The 16157-nt window shown below is 45.7% G+C and overlaps 1 long non-coding RNA gene across 1 annotated transcript in view; it reads left to right on the top strand.

Moving 5' to 3' along the window:
- The first annotated feature begins 9514 nt into the window (after positions 1-9514).
- Positions 9515-16157, top strand: part of LOC308346962 — a 47237-nt gene continuing 40594 nt past the window's right edge. Inside the window, exons 1-2 of the long non-coding RNA XR_013967220.1 lie at positions 9515-9557; positions 10002-10068. This is a non-coding gene — a long non-coding RNA (uncharacterized lncRNA). The remainder of the gene's footprint in view (positions 9558-10001; positions 10069-16157) is intronic.

The raw sequence follows: 16157 nt of genomic DNA on the forward strand, positions 1-16157 counted from the left end.
CAGGTACGCCCAGGCTGTGGAGAGCCCCCCACCCGAAGTGGGCAAGGCATTTTGGCTGGATTCGGGTGTCAAAAATGAGCTCTTTGGCCCAAGTGCTTATTTGCTTGGGGTGTCAGAACTCCATTTCTAGGTCTCCAGAAGGCAGAGATCCAGAGGTCATGCTGTCACCGTGGTAGTCCCAGGGGCCTTCCTGTCTACACAGCCGTCTGTCTCTGTGGTGGGGACTGATTGGAATTCTAAAGTCCTAGACCTCGAGAGGATGGTCTCCCAAAGCACTTAACTCTGTTCATTTTAGTGAGAGTTAGAACTTACTTACCCAGGGGTGCCTGGGTGGCTCAGTGGGTTAAGCGTCTGCCTTCAGCTCAGGTCACGATCCCAGAGTCCTGGGATCGAGTCCCACATCAGGTTCCCAGCCCCCTCTCTGCCCTGCCCCCTCAGCTTGGGCTCTGTCTTTCACATTTATTCTCAAATAAATTTTGAATCTTTTTTTGAAAAAAGAAAAAAAGAACTTCAGATCTAAGATCTGGAGCCTCATCTCGTGCTCTCCTCCCTGTCCCTCTGGCTCAACACACCCAGTTTCACACACAGTACCGCGTGCTGTATTACACCCCTGCCTTGGAGCCCGCTCTCCTGGAAGGTTCCACATCACTTTTCTCCAGATCTCATCCTCCTCTGTGGCTCAGTTACGCTCACATCTTCTCAACGGAGCTCCTGGCCAATTCCGCGGGTGAGAGTCTTCTTTTCCCCAAAGGAGAGTCTCTGTGTTTTTGTTCTCAAACTCCTCCCTTCCCCATCTCTCCCAGGATTCTTTCCAGGGCTCTGTTGGCCCAAGGAACTAAGGAGAAAGAAAATCAGCAGCTAAGGGCAGTCATGGCCCCAGGCTCAGCAGGGAGACAGGGCCTGCCATTTGCACCCGGGTGGGATCTATTCTCCAACAAGGCCTTGCGGATTTGTGCCCACATTCTGGAAAGCGAGGGCTGCAAGTAGAAAGCAGCGAAACAGTTTTGCTGTGTATCTGAGGGGCACCAGGAGCCAAAGTGGCCCCCTGGGGTGCTCAGCCACCTGTCCCTGTGTGGATGGATGCGGGAGGGCCTTCCCGGAGAGGGGCAGTGGGGGGCAGACGGAAGAGAGAAGAGAACCTGCTCGAACCCTGTGGCTCCCACGCCAGCAGAGTGACATGGGGGCGTTTGTGAGCAGCTGACCTGGTGGCCGCTGGAGGTGAGTGGGAGAGGTGGACCATGGCCAGCCCATAGTGGCTGAGGACTGCGCTCAGGAGTGCGTGAGAGAGCTTCTCAGGCTGGGGTTGCCAAGGTCCGGGATGGCAGGTGGGGTGGAGCTGAGAATTCCTGTTTTATCATCTGTGTGTTGATCACTATTTTTTAAAAATGTAAATGTGACCTTCAAAATTTTTTTTAAAGATTTTATTTATTTATTTGACAGACAGAGATCACAAGTAGGCAGAGAGGCAGGCAGAGAGAGAGGGGGAAACAGGCTCCCCGCTGAGCAGAGAGCCTGATGTGGGGCTCGATCCCAGGACCCTGAGATCATGACCTCAGCCGAAGGCAGAGGCTTTAACTCACTGAGCCACCCAGGTGCTCCTGATTACTATTTTTGAAAGTGAAGTCTGGTATTACGCTCGCAGATGTTGTCTTGGGGTCTAGATGGTAAGTCCCACGAGGTCAGGTGCCCACAGTCCTACCAGTCTCCTCCTCATGGAGTGAGCTGTGTTGGTCATTAATTCAGCTACATTTTGCAGTGAGGTAATTTTGGAGAAGACGCCAGGAAGCAGCATTGCCCAAAGCTAGCCAGTCTGCAGGTGTTGGGTTTTGATCCTCGGGAAGCATCTTTTGCAGAGATGTGCCTCCAACTTTTTCCAGGCTGCAGTGACTATACTCCTGTTCTCTGGGAGCAGGAGTGGAATTTGGAGATTTTGGGGGGGGGATTACATCAGATTCCAAATTATTTTTTTTTAAAGATTTTTATTTATTTATTTGACAGAGATCACAAGTAAGCAGAGAGGCAGGCAGAGAAAGAGGAGGAAGCAGGTTTCCCGCTGAGCAGAGAGCCCGATGTGGGACTCGATCCCAGGACCCTGTGATCATGACCTGAGCCGAAGGCAGAGGCTTTAATCCACTGAGCAACCCAGGTGCCCCAGATTCCAATTTATTTTCTAAGGAGAGTAGGCCTTTCTTTCCTTTTTTTTTTTCTCCCCCTCTTCCTGTTAAGTGTTCGTCCCTCCTACCTTTGGCCACACCATCGTCCTTCCGTCAGTATTTATTTTGCACACAGTCATTGAGAGGGAAGGTGTCAGACTGCAATCAAATCCCGGCTTCACCACTTACTAGGTGGGAATGTCACATGAATTAGTTGCCCTCTGTGTCCCTCAGTTGTCTCAGCTACAGAACGGGGGCTCACAGTGGACTGTTGGCAGGATTCAATGGCTTGCCATATAGAAAATGCTTGGCACATAGCAAGTGGCAAATAACAACAACGTTTGCTATGATTATTTACTGTGGCAGGTGTGGCGGCCGTGCTAAGGGGACGTAACGGGCGTGATCCCCGCCTTCATGGAGCCCCCAGTTAGTGCTACAAGATGTGCCCTCCATTCCCCAGCTCAGCGGATTGTGGCAACTCCACGTCCCTACCGTGCTGGCTGGGTCAAACGGCTGAATCCTAGGTGACACGATTGCAAATTGACCATCACTTAACACCTTTCACATGTGGCCGAGAGACACATTACGTTTCTTAAATCAATTTTTATTTTATCTGAGGAAAGCATGCACATTGTCAAACAAGTTAAATGAAAACTAAAAATTTAAATCAGAAAAAAGGACTCCTCTGATATTGCCATTTTATCTTCTTCCTTAAAGAATACTTTTCATCGTCTTTATTTTTATTATTTTTATTATTTTTATTTTTTAAAGATTTGATTTATTTATTGGACAGACAGAGATCACAAGCAGGCAGAGAGGCAGGCAGAGAGAAAGGAGGGAGCAGGCTCCCTGCTGAGCAGAGAGCCCGATGCGGGGCTCGATCCCAAGACCCTGAGATCATGACCTGAGCTGAACACAGAGGCTTTAACCCACTGAGCCACCCAGGCGCCTCCATTGTCTTTATTATTTCTGGTAGTATTTAATGCCACATTCCTAAATAATATAAGTATTCTGTATCCTGATTCATCAGTTTCGTGGAAGATGAGGAATTTTACTTCCTTACACCTGTCTCGTTTCCTATCCTCCCACTCTGGTTATATCACATATTTTATTAGCTCTTTCTTCCATATTTTCTGGGGTGACTCTGTGAATATTGTTCATTGCTGAGTCAAGTAATGTACCGTGACAATATTTTATTTGTCGTTCAACTTTTATTTTTCCTGGAGTTAATAACTGCGTTATTCTGTCTGTTCAGGTTTTCCCTGTCCAGTTGCAGATTTTATTTATAGGCGGTTTTCTCCCCTAAGTTTTATTCTATGCCTTGAAATTTCTATTTTCCCCAAGTTCTGTTTGTTTGCCTACCTCGCTTTCATGTTGAAGTCATTCCTCCAAAGCCCGGGAGCCCCTTGCTGTCCATTCATGTTTAAGAGTGACTGCGGTACAAGCCATCGCTTGGCGCTCTGTGGGCCCCTGTGGGGCTGCCTGCCTTGGAAGCTGTATTGGGGGTGGGATCGGTGGCCAGTGGGCTTTCTCCTTGGAGCCCCCCATGTGTCATTATCTGTGGGTCTTTCTTTTCTCGAAGGTGTACCTGTTACTTCTCAAGAGAAGTATCTTCTATTCCCTACCATGGGATTTCCCCCTATTTGCTGGAGTTCTAGAGCCAGGAAGGAACCGAGGGTGGGTTATCTCCCCTCCCTGTGTCTGGTGCTGGGCCTTCCAACACCCACCCCCCTCAAGGCCTAGCAGCTGTGCTTCCCCTTCTGGTTCAAGGTCCTACCATTCCTGGGGGGGTGGGGAGCATCTGTTACCAGAATGGGTGGACTTAGGGCCCGGGAGTCTAAGTTCTCCTCCTACAGACTTCCAAACACACTTCTTGCTTTCACGTCTTCACTTCTTCCTGCCTTTCACTGCACCTGTGCCTCTGGTCCTGGGGGCTTTCTGGGCTTCATGGTAAATCTTTCTTCTTAATCCAACTCTTTTCTGTGAGCCCTTAGGTGTGACCTTCCTGCTTCCAGCTTGGTCATTTCTATTTCCTTTTTTCCTTCGCTTTGTGTCATTCTGTTACAAAAATCCTTTCATTCCATTGAAGATGAAGTCTGTACTTCTGGTTTTTTTCTTTCTTTCTTTCTTTCTTTTTTTTTTTCTTTCTTTACTATTTTTTTCTTTCTTTCTTTACTATTTGGGATGAATGTAAAAAGAAAAGTTACCAGAAACGTCTTTATGTGGTATCTTGAAGCTAGTTGGAAACAATATTCAGTAACGATCACTGACGGATCCATGGTCTTTCCATACATCCAAGTGAGCTGAAATAGTTCTTAGAGTTTAGCCAGAGCCACTAGAAACTGCATACCGGAAGGCCAGTGCATTGTGGCTCTTGAGTGGCCAAGTTTCATATTGGTGTGAAGCCACCAGCCTATACTAAGTCCCAAGGAGCTCATTACTGTGTCCTAGAAGGAAGCTTTTGAGGACATTGATCGGTAGGTTTTTCTCCTGTGAGGATTTCTTTGTCTTATCCTTGAATAGTGTCTAATTGTTTTTTACTGAGTGGCTGATTTGATCTGGGTAAGCGTCCCTTCTCCATAGCTCAGAGTGTGTAGAATTGAATTTGGGGTTCTCATCTCATTTCTGTTGATATTTTATCTCTACTCATTTGTCTTTGCCTTTGTTTCTTCTTTCTAATCCACTCCTGGTTTTTGTTCTCTTGTTCTAGCATTTACGATGGTCCTCATAAACTAGGACGTTTGGAGGAACAGATCAGCCAAGCTTCTTTGACCCACACCCGGAATGCTGATCTCTGATCTCCTAGTTTTGGAGCCAACTGCTTCAAGATCGAGTCCAGACCTTTCATAACTCTGTGATCTATGGATTTACCATATTCTAAGTGTTGGTTTCCCACTTCTGTCCCCTTTCCCCCAACATGGACGGCCTCTAGATCCAATCTGGGCATGAATATGGGATATATACCATGGTGGGTCCTGAAGAAATGAGGAGAGATGGGAAATTGGATTAGGACCCAGACATCTGTAGGGGGCCATCACCCCAAGGATCCAGTATTCGGTGAACAGAAAGTGCCAGGCGTCAAGGTGAGAATGTATCACCTGGAAGGCAGCTCGACGTCCCTGTGCTCTGATTGATCTGATCGCCCCCACTCACCCCTGCTCCCAAACTTATTCCTCTTCATGGATTATTTTGCTAAATTGTACAAAATTATGGCACAAGGTCACACCCAGAATTCTGACACTGATAAAGTCAAGATGCAGAACGGTCCCAGCACCACGGGGACTCCTGGGTTGTCCTTTTAATTTATTTACTGTAAAAAAAAACTATGGTAAGATACACACAGTATGACTTCTAATACTCATAGTCCGTCTTTTCTCTTGTTGATAGGAAAGTAAATGGCTTCTAAATTTTTTCTGCTGTAAACAATATGGGAAGGATGAGTTTCAGACGTACTTCCTTGGAGACGCGAGCAAAAGTTCCATACTCAAGAAAGGCGTGTCTGGGTCACAGGTTCTGAGAATGTTCTGCTTTGCTAGATCTTGTCAAGTTTCCATCTGACGAAGATTCTACCGATTTTTGTTCTGAAAAGATCGATCTGGGCGTGAAGTACAAAGTGAGCTGGGTGGGGGTTGGGGGCTGCATCAGGGGCCCAGGCACATGGGAGCCAGGAGCCAGGTCAGCCAAGTTTAAGGCTCCTCAGCTAAAAAACTTGTGGACAACTTTCTGAGGGAGAGGCTCTGCTGCCTGTTCCCATTGTGCCTCGTATCATCGGGCTGGCAAGGACAGAACCATACGCTGCTCAAGTGTTAGCAATCAAATGGTGAATTGTGTGGGCCGCCAAACTTCTATTCCTGGTAGAAAATTATTATTTATTTTTTGCTGAACAGAACTCAAGGCCGAGAGGGTGCTCTGCTGTGCCCTTGTGTGGTAGGAGTGTTTTCCCTGCTTTGGCTGGGCCCGGCCTCTTTGTCATGCGTGTGTTGTATCGCAAATGTGGAGCAAATGAAGCCGAGATATGAAATTAATACCGTGATCTGTTTTTCTGTTTTGTTGCCATAACAATCGGTGGCTCTTGAAGCAAAGACAAAATTAGAATTGTATTAAAGGTGTTTACACCATGTACACTCCGTCCGCGTTGTTATTTATTGCTGTAATAAGTGTATTCAACATTTGCTTAAGGAGGGTTAACTACTCCTGGTTTTTGCCTGATGTTTTCTTCTGCTCACCTTCCAACCTGGTTTTGCTTTTGACCTTGACTCTTCCTATAGCTCTGAGCAGATGCCTGACATCGTGACGCCTTACGTTTATTCCTTCCCTTTTCTCCCCAGTCCCGAGAGCAATGGTTAAGTCAGGAGTCTTGGTTACAAACAAAGCAGGACCCGGAGTCAGTTGTCCTTTCTTTGCCGCATTCCTGTCCTCTGCACCCAAACAGGAGGCCCAGCTCTCCAGGAGCAGGGATGAAGAGAAACTGCGAAACTGAGAAAAGGAGACCCGGAGGAATTTATGCCTCGCAGAGGTGGCGTGGACATCAGGACTACAAATGGCGAATCAGGGGTGCCGGTCCCCTGAGATTCCTAAGGTTTAATTCTAACTGCGGAGAGCCTTCTCTGACTGAGGTCCTTCCCCTCCAGCTGTCACGGGCTGCAGTCCACTGGGTCACAGGGTGGCCACCGTGGTGAAGCCGACGTGGTGGGAAACCCCTCTTCCCCACAAACTAGATAAACTTACCCACCCGGAGGCCCACTGGGGACTGTCTAGTGTTGTCAGCTCTTTGAAGGCGGAGGCTGACCTGCTCCTTGTATCCGCCTACAATTCCTAGACAAATGTAGGGTGCACACGAGAGACTCTGGAACTTCGTTTGTTGCTTGTTTGGGTCACTGTAACACATCTAAAGATATGCTGGTCACGCGGGAGGCTCGTTTAAACGTGTACGGCTCTTGGTGCGTGATGCCCACCTTAGAGGGCCTGTGGCTCTAGGGACGATAGAATGCAAGGGGATATCTCTGACCCTTCTTAGAAGAGTCAGTCCAGGGACACCTGGGTGGCTCAGTCGGTCAAGTGGCTGCCTTCGGCTTGGGTCATGATCCCAGCTCCTGGGATCGAGTCCCACATCAGGCTCCTTGCAGGGAGCCTGCTTCTCCCTCTGCCTCTCCTCGCCACTCTGTCTGCCTGTGCTCTCTCCCTCTCTCTCTGACAAAATAATAATAAATAAATAAAGTCTATTAAAAAAAAAAAAAAGAAGAGTCAGTCCTTCAGAGGATCTTTGTCTGTTTTCTTCTTCGTTGGGGTAGAACGTGGGCAGAGGGGGCCACGTGGGAACTCCCACCTGGGCGCTGTGCAGGAAAGTGGGCGCCATAGAGGCCCTAGTTGATGACAGATTAAAAAAATGTCCTATTGTTGTCCTTTACTGTCCAGGGGACCTTGAATCAAGCCTAAAGGCTCTTTCCCGGGTGAATCTCTCTTTGAGCACAAGAGAGGCAAACTTAGAATGGGCCCTGATTGTGTTGGCGAGACAGGCGAAAAAGAGCCCATTAGTTCTAAGAAAAATCAACGTTTCTCTCAAGGCTAAAGTTACCTTCCGTCTCAGATTCTTGTACTTGGGTGTGCATTTGTGTGCGTGTGCGCACACACACACACAAACACACACTTAAAAAGAAAGGATAAAGAGAATGAAAATGGGTTTGGAGGTCCGGGTTAGCACGTGAGCGGTCACAGTATTATCACACAGGAGGCAGCTGCTGTGACTATGGCAACTTCGATCCCGAGGGAGAAGTGCAAAATGGAAGGAATATTAATCAGGTCGGGGGCAGGGAAGATGCTTAGGGAAGGGATGGGAGTGGCGGGAGGTCCCAGACGTTTGGGTAAGGCTGGCTCTGGTGCATCTTTGGGAAAAGCTGTCACACGGTTTAGATCTGTTTGCAGCGGGCCCTGCTCTTCTGCCTGGACGCCCTCCTGAGTCTAGGGCAGAGACTTCTCTAGAACGGGGCTAATGACATACATGAGGCAAGGTGCAGTCGTTCCCAAACACGGCCCTTTGGCTTTTATGAATAACCTGTTGGAGATGCTCCACCGCCGTCCCATGTTCTCACTCAGGCATCTCTGTCTCAGAAGGGGGAGTAGCCGATTCCTTTCTCAGGGGATCTAGTCTGTGTGCTGCCGAGGCCAGCCCTGTCCCCGTGGATCTAAACTGCTTAGAAACTGTCACATCTGCCACCTCAGCTCAGTCACCAATTCTGACCAAAAGAGTTCATATCACGGTGTGTTTATTTTCGTGCCAGATCCTTCACTGAGGTGTAGAGGCGTGAAGTAACTTGTCCAGGTTCACACAAAGAGGGGACACCTCCCTCCAGAGCGCTGTGCCATTCTGCTTGCTTGAACAAGCGCCAGCGTGTCTGTGTGTGACAAGGGACCACTGGAGCTTTGCTGAATTTTCTTTGGTTGAATTCCCTGGTGTCTACATGGTCTGAATGTCAGTGCCTGAAACACAGTTATGAGAGAGCGGCTTGCGGTAACCGTTCTTACAGGAAGGTGTGCTTCCCACCTTGCACAATATATGACAGTTTCATTTGTTCCAAATCGATTCCTGACAGTATCCGACTCCACGGATTGTGCAGATAAAATGCCCCTATTATGCTTCCTTTAAAAACATTTAGGAAATGTGTGCCTATTTTTGTGTGTGTGGGACGCTGGTGTGAAATATTAACGTAGTCTCCCATCTCGAAGGGACACACACATTTCCCCCCTTGACACTACCCTGCCTGAGGAGATCAGAAAACAGGCCTCTGCGTTCCCAGCGTGCGGCTGGCCAGACTTAGCACTTAAATATACTGGATGCTCAGCTCAATCCAAATCAGAATGACGGACATAGCACTTTTTGCATATTTACATCCTCTGCAGTTTTGGGGACGTATACTAAAAAAGTACTTGTCATTTAACCTGAAATTCAAATGACTCGGATTTTCTCTGGCAACCCTACCCCAAAGTTGGGTGAAATCAAAAACCCAAATTAACAAATGCTTGGCTTTTAAGTTTAAAAACTGTGGGGTTCGTGTAAAATAAAAATACCAGGAAGACTACTTGGAGTGGTTTTATTTTTCTGCATGAGAAGAAAAGAACTCCCGCGTGGGGAAAGGGCAGAGGCTGGAGCCAGAAAAGAAAGACGCAGTGGTTAGCGCAGCTGTTGTCCAGGCTTCTCTTCGCTCTGCACAGGACAATCCATTCCCCAGACTAACCTGGGGAACCCTGGTGCGGCCTACCCAGGGAACAGGGTGTGGGCGTGGCTTAGAGAAGCCCCGCCCCGTCCCAGAGTGCAGTGCGCAAGGAACTTCCCGGCGTTCCTTGCGGCTCTACGGATCCGCTCTGCCTTCCGTAGGGGAGCGCTGTGTCCCAGGATGCGCTCCGCAGGTACGTGGGGCTGCCCCTTCGCCTGTCCCCTGCCGGAACGTGTCCTTCTGCCCCCCAATATATCAGCGCACTGTTGCGTTGCACTGGACAGCTGACTGTGCCCTGGAAGCTGCCGTGGCCGCCAGGGCTTGTCCAGTGGGCGGTGGGAACGAGCCACACTTGCCCTCCCGAGCCCGGCTCCTAGCACCTGTGCGCCGCCATGGTTCTCAGGGAAACCACGGGAAACCCGTGCTGTTTTATGGGCGGTGCGGTCTCAGGCAAACACCTGAAACTCAGCTGGCGTCTCTGTAATGGGTAAATGTAATGCCCCTTCATTGGGTCACTTCTAGAGCCAGTACAGTGCAGTGCCTGGCACGTAGCCAAGGTGCCGGAGGTCACTTTCGTGGGGTAGAGGCAGTTTGTCTTTGCGCAACCCCCTGACTGCCCCCTCTCTCCTCCCTCCAGGCTCTTTCGGCCGTCTGCCCTGTTGGTTTACAATCACGTCTCAGCGAAGGGCCGTTCAAGCTTCCAGGTGAGAAAACGTTTACCGTCTTCAGGATCATTGCCTTTTTGCCTTTTATCTAATTGTGGGATGCGCGGCTTCAGTTTCTGAGTGAAGCTTGTTAAGGGAGGAGTTTTTGGAGCAGGGAGCCTTCCCCTGCTGTGGAAATCGTAGTAGATGGGGGTGCAGCCCGAGAGGAAGAGGGTGTCAGAATGCTAGGCCCTGGGCTGGCCCTGGTTCTGGCAAACGGTGATGCGCCTGTGTGTCTGGCCGCTGGCTGGGAGATGCCTGGGGGCTAAACTGCAAGCTGTGACTCTGTGGGCTTTCAGGGTCACACTGCCGCAGATGTCTCTCCGGGTTGGGACAGTTAGGCTGAAAGCGGAAAGTCAGCAGGAAGAGAACAAGGCCTTCGCGTAGGGAGGGAGGGACATGGCTGATGTATATCTGGTTCCGTTTTCAGCTGCAGGAGAGAGAAGGCAGCTAATTCGACGAGGTAACACGACCTGGGGATTTCAGCTGACAAGAGTCGTTGCTCCATGTAGGAAATTTTGTTGTGGTGGTTTTGAGGCAGTCACTTTGACATGGGCATAGCAAGAAGAAAAAAAAAGAAAGTGTTCTTTATTACCAAGCAGTGGGCCTATTCACACATTCTGACCTTTCACCCATCCTGAACTTCATTCTTATCCCTCAGTGAAGCTCAAGTGTGCGCTTAAGCCAAGAATGGGATAAGGATGTGAAGGGCATCAGGGATAGGGTGAGAGCTTTTGAGCATAATGAATATTGAAAATGAAAATGTAGGGGCTTATAAATATAGCTATGAAAGATTTTCCTGTGTCAGGCAGCCATTTCATAGTCTCATGGATGAGTGTGGAGCTCGGCAATCCTCTGGCCAGCATGGAAGAGGCAGAAGCGACTAAAACCTTCCTACCTGATAGAAATCCCAGGCTTCTGTCATCAAGTGGGGAGAGGAGGAAGGCTGAGGGAGCAAATGGGATTTGAATGGACTGGAGCTTGCCGCGCCACAGCCTGACTTTCCCGGAGTCCCCACACTGATCTCCTTTTGGGAAGGGGAGAGAGAAGACCCCATCCTACATCTTAGTACAGGCCTTTTTCCCTCCTGTTGCCTCTCTCGAAGGGTGAGCCCAACCATTTCTGTAACTAACTCTAAAGGCTACCCATTACTCAAGTCTTCCAGAGCAGTTTCTGTCCCCCCACCTCCTGAGATCAAGTCCAAGAGAGATTTAACTACACAAGTCCCCTCGCAGAATATGCTTCTGCTTCTCTTGTGTTCATCTCAAGGATATTTGCTACCACCTTTGGTTTTCTCATCCCACACATCTAATGTCCTTTTTTTCCCCCTTTTTGCCATGCTTAAACTTTCTGTAAATGTCACACCTGATATTTAGCTATGTTTGAAGTACCTTTAAACCTGTTTTTCTTTTCTCTTGTGTTGACTGCTCCTTTTTTCTCTGTATAGCTGAACTATTGCAATATCCTGAACCTAGTCTTTTTTTTTTTTTTTTAATTTGTTTGAGACAGAGCACGTGCTGTGTAAAGGAGGAGGGGCAGAGGGAGAGAGAACCCAAGCAGACTCCATGCTGAGCATTGAGCCAGATGTGGGCTTGATCCGTGACCCCAAGATCATGACCTGAGATGAAACCAGGGGTTGGACACTAATGGACTGTGTCACCCAGGTTCCCCGGATTGTGTCATAATTACATACCTCTGTCCAGCTAGTCTGTGATTATCTCTTAGACAGGAGCCCCCAGAACACTAACGGATTAGTTTCTCTGCCAGTGTTTCCCAAAGTGTGTCCCAGAACACTGGTTCTGCTGGATGTTAATCAACACTTATAAGCCACTCATGGTGTTATAAGTACTTTGCATGTAGGTAGATATTGTTATTACCATATCCATTGTGTTGATGAAGAAAATACTGGCTAGGGGGAGCCATCGGGGTTCAGACACAGGCAGCATTGTCTTCTCCATCAGGCTACAGGTATATTGCCTCTCAGATAAATAGGGATTATGTGATACAGAGTTTCAGGAACAAATGCCCAATTTAATAAACACCAGATTAAACCAAGTCAAATAGGTGGATCTTTGCTGCAGGGTACAGAGACTTCTCAGTGCTTTTTGTATGTTAATGCACGTTGTGAATTTTCAAAGGGAGGATAGAATTAACAGCATTCCTTACCCATTCTTGGTTATCAAACTTTATCCCCCGCCCAGGGTAGCTTATCTTGCACGTCTGTGTCTGTGGAATACAATTTGGAAAACGTTGCTTTAGATCAGTGTTTCCAAATTCATACCACATTGTAATTAATAAATTACCCAAATTTTAAACTGGACAGTTGTAATTGTATATGTGTATATTATATATTTGTCACTTTCTCCCCTCCCCCACCCTCAGTGTATTGAGATAAAATTGACATGTATCACTTATAAGTGTACAGCATCATGGTTTGACTTACATTTATTGTGAAATGACCATAGTAGGCTTAGTTATCATTCATCATCTCATTTAGATATAGTAAACAGAAAAAGCTAAAAAAAAAATCTTTTCATTTGTGATGAGAATTCAGGCTTTACTCTCGTAAAAATTTTCCTATGTATTATACAGCAGTGTAAGCTGTAGTCATCATGTTGTACAGTACATTCCTAGTGCTTATTTTTGTTATAACTGGAAGTTTGTATCTTTTGACTGTCCTCCTCCAATTCTCCCAGTCCCTACGCCCAACCCTCAGGTAACCACAATTTATCTATCACTTTGGGTTTTTTTGTTTTTTTGTTTTTTTGATTCTACACATAAGTGAGATCAGATAGTATTTGACTATCTGCCTGACTTAGTTCACTTAGCATAATGTCCTCAAGGTCCAGTCAGGTTGTCACGAAAGACAGGATTTTCTAGGGGTTTTTTTTTTTTTTTTTATGGTGAGTAATATTCTATCATATATGTACACTGCAACTTCCTTATCCATTCATTCATTGGTGGATGCTTAGGTTATTTCCACATCTTGCCTCTTATAAATAATGCTGCTGTGATGTAAGTAGGCAGCTATCTTTCTGAGTCAGCATTTTCCTTTTCTTTGTGTCTACAATTAACTCTTGAACAATACCAACCCCTTGCACAGTAAAAAGTGTGTGTATAAGTTTTGACTCCCCCAAAACTTAACTACTAATAGTCTCCTGCTGACCAGAAGCCTTACTGTTAATATAAACAGTTGATTAACATATATTTTACATGTTATGTGTATTTTATACTGTAGTTTTATGATAAAGTAAGCTAGAGAGAAGAAAATGTTAGGGAAATCATAAGAGAAAATACATTTACAGTCCCATGCATGTATTTATTGAAACAAATCCACATACAAGTAGACTCACCTAGTTCACACCCATGTTCAAGAGGCAGCCGTATTCCCAGAGGTGGGTTGCTGGATCAAAGATTAGTTCAGTTTTTAATCTTTTGAGGATTCTCCATACTGTTTTGTGTTGTGGCTGTGCTAGTTTTCAATTTCAAGTGCAGTGCCAAAGAGTTCCCTTTGCTCCACATCCCCAGTATCTCCTCTTGATGACAGACATCCAGACAGGTGTGAGGTGGTATCTTATTGTGGTTTTGATTTGCATTTCCCTAACGATAGTGATGTCAAGCAATTTTTCATGTACCTGCTGGCCATTTGTATATCGCTTTTGGAAAAATGTCTATTCTGTTGCCCACTTCTTTTTTTTTTAATAATTGAAGAATAGTTGACATATAACACTAGTTCCAGGTGCACAACGTAATGATTCGGCAATTACAAACATTATGAAATGCTCGCCGCATTAAGTGTAGTTACCATCTTTTGTATGTTACCATACAAAATTGTTCAATATTATTGAATATGTATGTATATCTTATGCTGTACTTTTAAGCCCTGTGGCATACTTATTTTATAACTGATAGTCTGTACCTCTTAATCCCCTTCCCTTGTTTTGCCTATCTTCCCACCCACCCCCTCTGGCAACCACCAGTTTTGTTCAGTATATTTGAGTCTGTTTTTATATTTTTGTAGTTGGTTGGTTGTTTTGTTTTTTAGATTCCACATGAAAAAGTGAAATCATGTGGTATTTGTCTGATTTATTTCACTTGGCCTAGTACCCTCTAGGTCTGTCTATGTTGTCATAAATGGAAAGAATTCATTTTTTTATGGCTGGGTGATGTTCCATCATATATGTGTACACCACATCTTTATCCATTAATCTGTTCATGGTCACTTGCCTTGTTTCCATATTTTGGCTATTGTAAAGAATGCTGTAGTAAACATAGGGGTGCATATATCTTTTCAAATTAGTGTTTATGTTTTCTTTGGGTAATTACACAGAAGTGGAATTACTGGATCCTGTGGTATTTCTATTTTTAATTTTTTGAGGAACCTCCAATAGTGCACAAGGGTTCTCTTTGCTTCACATCCTCACCAATACCTTTATTTCTTGTCTTTTTGAGAGTACTCATTCTTACTGGTGTGAGGAGATCTCATTGTGGTTTTGATTTGTATTTCCATGATGATGAATGATGTTGAGTATCTTTTCATGTGTCTCTTGGCCATCTTTATGTCTTCTTTGGAAAAATGTCTATTCAGGTCTTCTGCCCATTTTGCAGATTTTTTTTTAAAGATTTTATTTATTTATTTGACAGACAGAGATCACAGGTAGGCAGAGAGAGAAAGGGAAGCCAGGCTCCCTGCTGAGCAGAGAGCCCTACGTGGGGCTTGATCCCAAGACCCTGGGATCATGACCTGAGCCAAAGGCAGAGGCTTTAACCCACTGAGCCACCCAGGCGCCCCTGCAGATTTTTTTGAAAAAGATTTTATTTATTTATTTGACAGCGAGAGAGAGAGAGAGAGAGAGAGAGAGAGAGAGAGAGAGATCACAAGTAGGCAGGGAGGCAGGCAGAGAGAGAGGGGCAAGTAGGCTCCCCCACTAAGCAGAGAGCCTGATGCGGAGCTCCATCCCAGGACCCTGAGATCATGACCTGAGCTGAAGGCAGAGGCTTAACCCACTGAGTCACCCAGGTGCCCCTTTTTTGCAGATTTTTTTTGGTTGTCTATTTTTTTGGCCTTGAGTTGTATAAGTTTTTGTATATTTTGAATATTAACCACTTGTTGAATATATCATTTACAAATACCTTCTCCCATTCAGTAGCTTACCTTTTCATTTTGTTTATGGTTTCCTACACTGTGCAAAAGCTTTTTATTTTGTGACCGTCCCAATAGCTTATTTTTGCTTTTGCTTACCTTTTCCTCCGGAGACATATCCATAAATATGTTGCTAAGCCTGAAGTCCAAGAGATGACTGCCTCTGTAGAAGTTTTAGAGCTTAAGATCTCACATTTACATCTTTCATACATTTTCTGTTTATTATTGCATATAGTATAAGCAAGTGGCCCAGTTTCATTCTTTTACATGTAGTTGTCCTGTTTTCCCAACACCATTTATTGAAAAGACTTGTCTTTTTCCCTTTTTTTTTTTTTTTTAAGATTTTATTTATTTATTTGAGAGAGAGAGTGAGAGAGAGCATGAGAGGGGAGATGGTCAGAGGGAGAAGTAGACTACCCATGGAGCTGGGAGCCCGATCCAGGACATGATCCCGGGAGTCCAGGAAAATGACCTGAGTGGAAGGCAGTTGCTTAACCAACTGAGCCCAAGACTTGTCTCTTTCCCATTGTGTGTTCTTGCCTTTGTTGTGGATTAATTGACCATGTAAGTGTGGGCTTATTTTTGAGCTCTGTGTCCTGTTCTACTGATCTGTGTGTCTGGTTTTTGTGTTTTGTTTTTTTTTTTGTTTGTTTGTTTTTGGCCAGTTACTCTACTGTTTTGATTTCTACTGCTTTGTAATGTAACTTGAAATGTGAGATTGTGCTGTCTTCAGCTTTGTTCTTCTTTTTCAAGATTGCTTTGGCTATTTGAAGTCTTTTGTGGTTCCAAATGAATTTTAGGATTATTTGTTCTACTACTGTGAAAAATGCTGTTGTTATTTTGATAGGGATTGCATTGAATCTGTAGATTGCTTTGAGTAGTATGGACATTGTAATGATATTAATTCCTCCAAGCCATGAGCACTGTTAAGTCTTTCCATTTGTTT

Source organism: Martes martes (assembly GCF_963455335.1).
Source record: "Martes martes genome assembly, chromosome: 8".
In the NCBI taxonomy this organism is placed as follows: Eukaryota; Metazoa; Chordata; class Mammalia; order Carnivora; family Mustelidae; genus Martes; species Martes martes.